The sequence below is a fragment of the Lontra canadensis genome, unplaced genomic scaffold, assembly GCF_010015895.1.
Source record: "Lontra canadensis isolate GAN:19392208 unplaced genomic scaffold, GSC_riverotter_1.0 scaffold1, whole genome shotgun sequence".
Taxonomy (NCBI): domain Eukaryota; kingdom Metazoa; phylum Chordata; class Mammalia; order Carnivora; family Mustelidae; genus Lontra; species Lontra canadensis.
Window position 1 is genome coordinate 127,361,373 of NW_022630995.1, and position 12,258 is coordinate 127,373,630.

Sequence of the window (12,258 nt, forward strand, 5' to 3'; positions counted from 1 at the left end):
TTTTTTTTGTGGTGAATTTTTCCGCCTTGTCATTTTGTCCAGATAAGAGTATATGAAGGAGCAAGTAAAATAGTAAAAGGGTGGCAACAACCCCAGGAAAATATGCTTTAGCCAAATCAGAAGAGATCCCAAATCGTGAGGGGGGAGAAGGGGATATAAAGAGGCTCAGAAAGAAAAAAAGAAAAAAAAAAAGAAAAAAGAAACAAATAAAAAAAGAAAACCAATAATGAAAAAAAAATTAAACGGAAAAAAATATATATATGTTAGATAAACTAGTTAAAAAACGTTAAAAAAGAAAAGAGTAAAAGTTAAAAAAATTTAGCAAAAGAAGCGAAAAAAAATTGAAAAAAGAAAAAAAAATTAAATTAACTGCCAGGCTAAAGAATCATGGGGAGAAATCCATGAGTTCCATGCTTTGCTTTCTCCTCCTCTGGAATTCCGCTGCTCTCCTTGGTATTGAAACTACACTCCTTGGTAGGTGAACTTGGTCCTGGCTGGGTTTCTTGTTGATCTTCTAGGGGTGGGGCCTGATGTAGTGATTCTCAAGTGTCTTTGCCCCAGGCGGAGTTGCACCACCCTTACCAGGGGCCGGGCTGAGTAATCCGCTCAGGTTTGCTTTTGGGAGCTTTTGTTCCCTGAGTGCTTTCCGTAGAGTTCCGGAGGACGGGAATGAAGATGGCGGCCTCCCAGTCTCCGGCCCGGAGGAGCCGAGAGTCTGGAGCCCCACTCCTCAGTGCGCCCTCAGAGAACAGCACCCAATTGCTCCCGTCACCCTGGCCTCTGGCCACACTCCGAGCTGACCGAGCCTGTGAGCAGTTCAAGGTAAACCCGAGCTTAGAGCTCACTCCTCGGCTCTGTCTCTGTAGCCGGCTTCCCCGTTCTAATACCTGTAAGCTCTGCGACACTCAGACACCCCCGATCCTTCTGTGACCCTGCGGGACCTGAGGCCACGCTGACCCCGCGTGCGCTTCACCCCGGTTAAGCCTCTGGAGCGATGTCCCTCAGCAGAGCAGACTTTTAAAAGTCCTGATTTTGTGCTCTGTTGCTCCGCCGCTTGCCGGGAGCCGGCCCCTCCCCCCGCGGTCTATCTTCCCGTCGCTTTGGATTCACTTCTCCACCAGTCCTACTTTTCAGAAAGTGGTTGATTTTCTGTTTCTAGAATTGCTGTTCTTCTTCTCTTCGATCTCCTGTTGGATTTGTAGGTGTTTGCAATCTTTAGATAAGCTATCTAGCTGATCTCCCGCTACCTGAAGTAGTCTCAGCCTGCTACTTCTCCGCCATCTTGACTCCTCCCCCGAGAACATGAATTTTTAAAACATTAAAGAAATGTTGCCTAAAAAGTTCCATTATTTATGAGGTAGAAACCTGTGAAGTCTGAGAGAAATAAAGAAATTTGCAAAATACTGCTTTATTATAAATTCTAGAAGGTGAGATAATTTTGAAAATATATTTGCAAATATATATATATTTGCAAAAAGGACCAACAATTTCTGTATTTTTTCTTCACTCAAGATTTATCAATTATTTTTCAAGTTTAATTAATTTTTAAAGTATTTCATTTTTTAAAAGGTGGAGTATAATATCTTTAAAATCCTTAAAAATAATCAGTGCATTATATTGAGTATCTAAATCAATTACCTAAATAAATTTTAACTAAATATAACTGATTATTTTGTCAGTTGAGAGAAACTTAAGCCAATCATGATAAGCATCAAGATTATTTTTTAAAAATGTGCTTGTGAATGGGTCTTTAACTTAATTCATATCATCTATCAGCTCTGTGATGTAAACTTCTCAAAAATGATACTAAATAAACTTACAGTTCTCCTTACCCTGAAACCCATTAAATCAACTGAGAGAACATAAAATAGAAATAATTGCCATCTTTAACAAAATAGAAAATGAGTGTGATACCAAATTGAATGTTATGAAAAATACTACAATTACATTTTGAATTAAATCAGAGAAAGTCAATAAAATACACTTCCATTTGTGAGTGGAATAGATTTCTCTTAAAGAAGTGATACTGTCTTGAAAAATGCTACCTAGGGTAACTTGGAATAACAAGCTTTCATGTTTGAGGGCCATCTGAGAGCTAGAAAGAAACATCAATGTAAGAATTTTTAAATTGCAAGACACCTATGTTCTCTCCAATGGTGGAATTTTGAATGCTACCTTTCTGCCAAAGTTCTTCTCAGTTCTTCTTTCATTCAAGGAAGGAAAAATGAAGGACCGTAGTAAGTATGAATAATATGGTATAACTACTAGACTCATATATCTATTTTCTCTGACAGAAAAAAAAAAAAAAGTAAGTCCTGGAAATAAGCAAGCAGTGACTTAAAGTAGACTAAAAAATATACCAGTGGTCCTAGTGTTTTAGCATAAGTCCTTGACTTGAACAAGGCCAATCAAAGTAAATAAGGTTTAATTTTCAGACTTCCTTTTGAACTTTTGATACAGCAAATTCTAGCTAGGGGATGGTAGAAATGCAAAACCCTCTATGTAGAGAGCTCATGAGTGAAACATCAGGATAGAACTGAGCCCAAAATTCAGAGCTATGGCTCTTAATTCAGGTCTATCTGGGCAATACCAGGTGAGCACTGAATAAACTGATCAAAAAGTATTCCTTTTTTAAAGTTTTCATGAGTCAATATGTGTTCTTTTTGCTTGAGACACTTTGGTTTATGTTTTATCAATATAAAAAATCCTAAATAAAAAACAAAACCATGTCAAACATATGCAGCAAAAGCAACCAAAAAGCATATTGAAGAGTATAGAGATTGATATAGAACAATTTCAATTAAATATGGAAGAATGATAGAACTTTAATAATTACCATTTTGCCACATTTAATGAAATACATTGAGACAACAATCATCAATGATGATGAAACAGATAAAAGGCTTATGGGGAGCTTCATAATAAATAGATAAGTCTAAAATCTTGATCAATCTGAATATGAATTAAAGCAGGACAACCAGACATTACATCTAACATAATAGAAGCATGCAGCACCAAGTATTTTTGTGCCCCGAAATGAACCAAAAATCTAAGCAAGATACTAAACATAACTATCAGATTATTGAAATATGAGACAAATAACACCATAATTTAAATTCCATAGCTATAAAACATAATTTTGAGATAATTGGAATGGGGTAGAATACTTTCTATCAATGGCAGATTTCTTCTTTGTTTATTAGTTTATTTCAATTCTGTAATTTTCTTTTTATCTATTTTCAAACTGTTACCAATTGTACACAAATTAATGTTTTTACATCTGCCTGGTGATTTTTTTTATTAAGTATTGACCTTATATATTTAACTGATATTAATATAGTTACCAGGATTTTAGGTTGTTCCATACTTGAGTACACTTAAGTTTCCACTATTCCTCAGTAATTGATAATGATGGGCATTACTATAGCTATAATGTTTTTCCAACCTCTTATTTGTTTGGCTTTCTTGTACCCTATTTCCTTATAATTTAAATATGTCCTTATTAAAAGCATATATTTGGTGTTTCTCTTTTCTTTTCCTACCTTAATTGGAAAATATTTTCTTGTCCTCCAGGTTCTCTTCCCCAAAGTATTTCTTGTACTTTACAGTGAGGATATAGTCAGGAATCTAGAGAAATGAAATTCTGGAACATATGTCAGAAATTCAGCTATACTGTTAAGGGTAGGGTAGCTGAAGTGACACAAATTCTATGAAAAATGTTTTGATGCTTATTCTAAAACCAAGATAAATAAACCACCTCCTAAGAAAGGCCACATGTTAAATAGAAAATACAAAATATTTCTATAAATATAAAATTAATTGAATATTTAAGACTTTTCTTGCAACCAAAGCACCTATGCCAGATATCTGTGCTAATTAGTCCTATCAACATTCCAGGAACAGAAAATCCCAAACTAATACAAATTCTTCCAGAGGATAAAAAAGAAGTGGTATTTATCAATTTCTTTTATAAACTAGTATACTATGATACCAAAACTCCACAAAGATGCACAAAATCTCAATTATGATCATAAAAGTAAACATTGAAAAACTCAATACAAATATAACCAGAAGTCATGCCTAAGTTGAGTTTAAACCCAAGAATGCAAAAATATTTTAGCATATATAATAACGTACCAAAAAAAAACCAACACCAAAAACCAAATTGCATTAACTAATTAAAGAAATGTGCCAATAAAAAAACTGTTAAAATTTATTATAAATACAAGGAAAAAATTGACTCCTACTTATCACCAGATATCAAGTTAATTGTAGAGAGATTAAAAATATAATGTGAAACTCTTAAGATTTTAGAATTTCTTTCTTTTTAAGATTTTATTTATTTCAGAGAGAAAAAGAGAGACACAGCATGAGACAGAGAAGAGTGAGCATCAGTGGTGGGCATGGAGGGCAGAGGGAGAGGGAGAAGCAGGTTCCCTGCTGAGCAGGGACACTGCTGTGAGGTTCAACCCTAGGATCATGACCTGAGCTGCAGGCAGACAGTTAATGACTGAGCCACCCAGGTGCTTCAAGATTTTATAATTTCTAAGAAAACATAGGATAATATCCTTAAGATCTCAGGGTATTTGTATAGTTTTTGAATAAGACATAAAGCAAGCAGAAACAAACTTAAATTTTATAAAGATGAATTAAGTTTAAAAATCTTCAAATACAAGCCCCAGATTTACTGGAAATATTTTTTGTACTTATAAAAATAGTATTGTTATAAATGATAAAAGAAATTACACAAATGAGTAGAAAAAGGTAAACTAAATAAAAAAGAAAAAGAAAAAAAAGAAGTAATTCATAAGAGAAGAGGTAGTTATGGCCAATAAATTATAAAAGAATGCTTACTATTGTTTCAGGATAATCATAGCACTAACCCTATGACTTTTTGTAGATTGGCAAACATGCAAAAACCTAAAAATTAGAACAAATTCCTAGGATGAGTAGAATGGGAACACTTATATATTGCTTCTGGATATACAAATTCATATAAGAGCTTGTCATTCAAGCAAAATTTAGTGAAATTGAAGTGGTATAAATCCTCTGACCTAGCAGCTCAATTCTTATGCAAATACATATGGAGACATGTACTAGAATGCTAATTGCATCATTGTGTTCAGGATAAAATATAACCTAAATATCTATCAACAAGATAATGAAAAATTAAGCTACAGTGTTTTCCTGCAATGAAAATACATAGGCGGCAGGAAATATGAAGTAATTAGTGTTGTCTCTATCAACATGAATTAGTTTCACAAATATAATGATGCTAGGTGCACAGTGGTAAGTAGACAGTGTTGCTGTAAAAGACTTTCAGGGCCCCAAATGACAACGCTCACAAATCTACAGCTCATTTCAGGAAAGAATACAATATCACAACAATGTTAAATTAAGGGTTTACTTCATAACCCCAAACAGTCTCATCCATGGGGTCTTGAGATACCAGGTGGTAGCTCCTCTTTCCTGACTTCAATAAGGAAGAAACATATGAATATTTTTCTGTATATTTGCCTTTGATCAGAAATCATCAAGGTGTGCACAAAGTACCTCAGAATCAAGAAGTACAAAATAGAATCTTGGTCGGGTTTCTTCTATCATCCTGATCACACAGGCATATTCTTGCTATGTGAACATCTTAGTAGTAAAACCTTCTGGCTTACCATTATCAATCTTACTGTTATCAATAAACAATGGTGACAAGCTGATACAAACCATGCTGAACCGCCATGTACCCATGATTACAAAGAAACACTATCAATCAGCATGTTCCGTGACTTTACCAGGGTACCGGCATATAGGAACTTAAACAAAATTGTTCAGGTGAATTCTAAGACTTTGGAAATTAACCTTCATAGCACATCAGGGGGGAGAAAGTTAAGTGAGATATGTGTAGTTATCATTCATATAAAGTTTGAAATTCTACTAAACAATATGCCTAAATATGATGGTATAAAGTAGATATACTTCCTAAGTTGCTTTGAACCTGTTGTTAAAATATAACATATAAAGCTTAATGCATGTTGTTAAAGTAGAAAAAAATACATGGCTTTTATAATCACTAAGTATAACAGTATAATAACGCTGCATAGATGGAAGGGCACATGAGCAACACACAGCTTAAACTGTATTAATCTACTATTTCTTAAGCTGTGATGAGTATATGTCTATTCACTATTTTGGCCTTTCTAACATTTTATCTTTAATATTTCAGAATATTTTAAAAATAACTATGGACTGACGAAGTCATAGAAAGAACTTGTGGTAAACAGTTTAAACATAGGATAAAGAATAAACAACTATGGGAATTATAACTTAAAAATGCATCTATTTATACAAAGATGTCATAGTTGTCATAGGGGGACAATGATTGACAGAAGGAAACACAAACAAAAAATAAACAAGTAATTTTAATGTGAGTTTAGGGTCTAAGTAACATTTTATAATGACTGAGTGCAATAGGACTCAGAACCACGGAACTAGGAAGAGAGGTGTGGTGTCATGGCCCTCATCAAGTTTTCTGTTGAAGTATGCACAATGGTGATGATGCTTCCATTGGGATAAGAACTGGACTCTAAGTCTCTGTAAATCCTGACTGACTAGATATATCTAGTGATCACCCTCTGTGCTGGCCAGCAGGCTTGAAAGAGTCTGCTGTAAACTATGGTATATATGGGGCACCTGGGTGGCTCAGTGGGTTAATCCTCTGCCTTCGGCTCAGGTCATGGTCTCAGGATCCTGGGATCAAGCCCCATATTTGGGCTCTCTGTTCAGGAGGGAGCCTGTCCCCCGCCCCCTTCTCTGCCTGCATCTCTGTGTACTTATGATCTCTTTGTGAAATAAATAAATAAAATATTAAAAAAAAAAAGCAAAACTACAGTATATCTTATCACTGTGTACTTCTTACTCTGAACATACACACATAGGATATTAACCAACCCCTTAGCCGAGTGGTCTACTTTATATCTATGACACTGAGTATCACGTGGATGCTCCAATCTGACTGGCAATCATCCTGCATTTCCTGAACTCCTTCATTATCTCACTCCTCTGGAAGACTGTTCCATACCTCCTCATCTGCCTTCAAGCTCCCTGTACATCCTCCCTGTTCCTCACTCTCAGCTTATGAATGAGGGTCCTATCTTACTCAGAATATTAGAGAAATTAGAAAAGAAATTCTACACACATCCACAACCCCTTATCCCTGTTGCATTTACTCATCTTTCACTTTGGATGCTGTGAACATTTATCTCTACCCTGTCTGTGGTCTAAATTTCAAGTTATGCATTGATCATATCCTCTTTCACCGACTTGGTGACAGAACTACATTAATTTTCTTGTATTTTGCATTTTCAGATTGTCCTTATCTGCTTTATCATTCTCATAAAAATTCTATTATTTCTTCACAAACCCTATTGACCCAATTTCTCTCACCAGATAAGCCCTATTTTCCCCTTATAGAAAACATCTGGAAAGAATTGCCTATATTTGATATTCCCCAGATCCTTGTCCTATTATTGTATAAAAACTGGGCAATTTTCTTTTCCCTATAGCTGACAAATGCTGAACAAATTGAATGTTTCTATTAATCTCCATGTATCATGAGAAACTATGGATACCACTCTCTCACTTGGAACACTTTCTTGATTCCAGACACACTATCTTAGTGACTTTACTAGTGACTTTTCCTATTCATTCTCTGTTGCTCCTTCCTTCTTCTTTTTGATCAATTCACATTGGAGTAATCCTCGACTTCATCCTCGAATGTCAACTTTAGATTAGAACTTTTTCTCATATACATTCCTTATGTTCCATCCTTCTTTATTATTCTCTGTAACATGTTTTGCAGTCTGACAAACTATATGCTACATGCTTAATTTCTGTTGTTTATTTCCCTCTACAGTTTTTCTCTCTTTTGTTTACTACTCTATATCTAGTATCTAGAAAAGTACCTGGAGCAAAGTTAATGTTCAGACAGAATCTGTTGAATAAATAGGTGCTTAAGGTACATCTCCTGACACTACTATTTCAAATTTTCTCAAAGCAGTAGCCATTAGATATGGGTTAAGGGGTTGAGACAAACACAGAGACCTATCGTTAAAATAAAAGACTCCTAAGTCTTAAAGACTATGTATAATAAAACAATTGGCTAGGTTTATGCTACGTAAATTGAACTCATTCCCCACCCACTGGCACACAAATAATTTAGGAAATTCTATTGCCAAATAAGGCCTAATGATCAGTTACTTTTACTCTTCATTCCATGAGCTGGTCTCTGCATTTTTAAACTTATACCAGAAAAGGGAGTTGTAAATGCCTTGGATTCCTGAGCAGGACTTCTCTCCATTCTCAAGTAGGTTATGGCCATAAAAAGTGAAACAGACAAGGGATCCCCTAACTCTCCAAACGCAGGACAAATGTAAATGAAGATCTTTCTAAGTTACTTACTTAGTCCCTTGTTGCTACAGGGACTAAATAAGTACTCAATCTACCTATGGGGTAGGATATCTTTGCCATTCCTATCCAGAGGACATATCATTTCAAATTTCACATTTTAGCAATCCTATTTTTTTCCATTATGGAATAATGAGTTGAAAGCACTTTTTTTGTTGTTGTTATAGTTCATCAGATCATATGGGATCACTAAGATAGCCAAAACAAGTCAAAATACATTGTTAATTACAGTAAATATAAATTAATTAGAATTCCTAGATCTGCTCATTTTGGACATCCAACTCTATGTTGTTTTCCAAAGATGTACCTGTAATCTAAAAAGAAAATATCAAGATTAAAGAGATAGAAAAATGCATAACAGTCAAGTACTAACCAACTACAATGATTTTAATAGTTATACATAAAAGACTTAAGGCAAATATTTTTCAGGATAGAAGACAGCAATTAAAATATATAGTGTTGGAAGGATCATTTCATCTGGTATGAAAAAGTTTTTTTCTCTCCTTTCCCCCCAAAAGCCTGACATTTGGAAACAGGATCTTAGACACAATAAAGATTTCATGCATTATGTCAGATAATTTAATGAACTAAAATTACTTCAAATATAGTCAAAACCAACTATCTCCTGAACGAAGGAAATGATATCGAAGGATAAATATTATATCAAGAAAACTTTGCCAGTTGGGGTTCAGTCAGTAAAAACACTAAGGAATTAATACAGAGAATGTGGTACCCACAAAAGCATTGAAATGGCTGAGGGAATGTGAAAACACCACCAGCTTTCACATTAATTGGTAGAACTATGAGAGAGATGTTGTTCTTTGCCATTGTTAAGATGTCCCAGAGATCTAGTACTGACTCCATCTGCAGGGCAAGAGAGAGGGTGACTGGCAGGCAGAGGCTGCTACAAAGACCCTCCACAGCACTTCATCTGCCACTGCCTTCCAGACCTCTTACATACTAGTATCACTGACAGATTTAAGCAGCATCTGGAAGTTTAGAGGAGAGAAAGTGTGTAAAACATAAATCTAAGGCTTTCAGCCCCTAAAAAAAATACAAATACATCAATACTTGAAAAAAAAATACAGAACAATTGAGAAGCTTCCAAGTTCATTGTTTTTAGTTTATGTGGTGATGTCCACATTTTGCACATTTTGTTTTTTAGTGTCCTTTCCTAATTTTCTTTCTTTCTTTTTATTTTCTTTTTTTTAAAATATTTATTTATTTGACACAGAGAGAGAGAGAGAGGTCACAGTAGGCAAAGAGGCAGGCAGAGAGAGAGGGGGGAAGCAGGCTCCCCGCCGAGTGGAGAGCCCGATGTGGGGCTCGATCCCAGGACCCTGAGACCATGACCTGAGCTGAAGGCAGAGGCTTAAACCACTGAGCCACCCAGGTGCCCCCTTTCTTTCTTTTATTCTTCCTCTTTTCCTTTTCTTTCTTTCTTTCTCATTTCCTTTCCCTTCCCTTTCTTTCCCTTTCCTTTCCTTTCCTCCTTCTTCCTTCCTTCCTCCCTTCTTCCTTTGTTCCTTCCCTTTCCTTTTCCCCTTTCTTTCCCTTCTTTTCTTTCAGATCTATCTTATTTAAGAACATTAACATATGTTTTGATTATATAACATAACAGAAACATAGATGCAAGGACATTCAAACAAATGAGAAAAAGTCAGTGTAATTACAGAGTAAAATCAGACCTCAAGAGAAAAGGAGAATTTTTTTTAAGGATTATTAACAAGATGAATAACAACTGAATTTCTGAAAAGCTCAACATGAAGTGCCTGAGTTGTTTAAGAAGAACCATAGTTAAAGCAAACAATACTCTTACGAAATGGAAAATATTGTCTATCCATTCTGTGACAAACTGCAATTTTAAGGACCTTACACAATGTTACTGTACATGGAAGAGACAAGTACAAGAATTAGATCTCAATAATACAACTTTTTGTTTGCTTATATTAAACATTAATTGGACCTCAAGATGCTTCCCTAACAAAAATATGATTTGATGTAAACTGAATAACTAATATAGCTTTTATTAAATATTTACCTAAATAAGTAGAATATGAAATTATTTATTTATGTATAAAACACTAAGAAACCTAAGGGAGATGTTGGAAATACTGGTATGGCACTTATCTTCCAGAAACTAAGCTGCTTTCACTTTGAATTGTCTACTTTTATAACTCATTTATGTTATTATAGAATTATTTTATCATTTACATTATTATAGAATCATATTGCAAAAATGTTATTAATTTTACCAGCATATAATCCTTTTTTCTTTGTTTTAATATAGAGGTAATTCATAGACATAGTAGAATATTCAAACAAACTTACAGAATGAAAAGAGAATTCTATCCACTTTTCTACTTGCCAAATACTAAATCATTCCTTCTATTTTCTTCCAGAAAAGGGGTTTCAATTTTATTTACACCAATAAAACAATATAATTCATGTTTTTATACTTCTAATTTTTTAGATATAATATAGTCCTGCTCTATCACTCCACGTAGCACCCCATACATTACTTTTTTATTCTTATGTTGAATAACTTTATTGAACATAAAATTATAAAAAACTATATGTATTTAAATTGCCAGGTGAATTAACATTTTAAGTCTTTTCATGTATTCCAAACTTCTTTGTCATAGTGTTTGTACTAATACCAGCAGTGTATTGTAGCAGAATTCACTTATTCCATATCTTCAATAACAATTGGTAATTTTTATTGTTTTTTAAAGCAATTCTGGAGGGTCTTTAAAAGTATATCACTCAAAATTTTCATTTTTATCTTCAAGTGACTAAAGAGTTTGAATACATTTTCATGTTTTAGTTAGGTGAACATTCTATTGGGAAATTATTGTTTGAGTCTTTATTGGATTATTCTTTTTCATATGATTTTATGGAAGACATAGATGAGAATTCCTTGTTACAATGTATTGCATTATGTACTCATGGTCTGTGGTTGCCAGTTCACACATGTATCTTTTGAAGAATAGAAATTCTTAATAATAACATAGTTTAATTTACTAATCTTTTCCTTTATGTAAGTGCTTTCCCAAACTCAAACTCATGAAGCTATTATTCAGAATAATCTTTCAGTAATTTTATTATTTTGTTTTTACATTTATATCTACAATGTGAGTTATAATTTGGAATTAAGTCTACAATTGGGAACAATGTGAATTGGGGGTCAACTTTTTTTTTTTTTCCTTCTTTAGTCTGGATATCCAATTGATTTCATACTGTAGAATCTCTCTCTTTTCTCAAATGTTACTGTGTTCCACCTTTGCCACTCCATTGATAACTGATAATTTCAAACTGATTTTAAAAAATCATAATGATTATTACTTCACATAAATAAAAATATTTTTAACAGAGTATGTATTTTATAAGTTTGAAGACCTGTGGTCTCTCATTTGAATTTCTGGGTTCTAATGATAATTTGTTGGACATATTGTGATGGTGAAATTTTCTACATCAACTTGCATAGACTATGGTGCCCCGTTGTTTAGTCAAACACTAGTCTAGATATTTTTGTGAAGATATTTTGTAGATCTGATTAGCATCTACAAGAAGAGGCAATTTATGTCGAGATTGTAACAGACATCTTGTTTTAGTTTCCAGCCTGCTGGACTGCCCAACACATTTTAGATAAAAACTTAAGAATCAATGCTTGCTTGGGTTTCCAAACTGCTCCAGCCAGCTCTGTGGATTTTGGACTTTCTGGCTCCCATAATCACAAGTCAATGGTTTAAGTCTCTTTATAAACACATATATATGCATTCATCCTATTGGCTCTCTCTT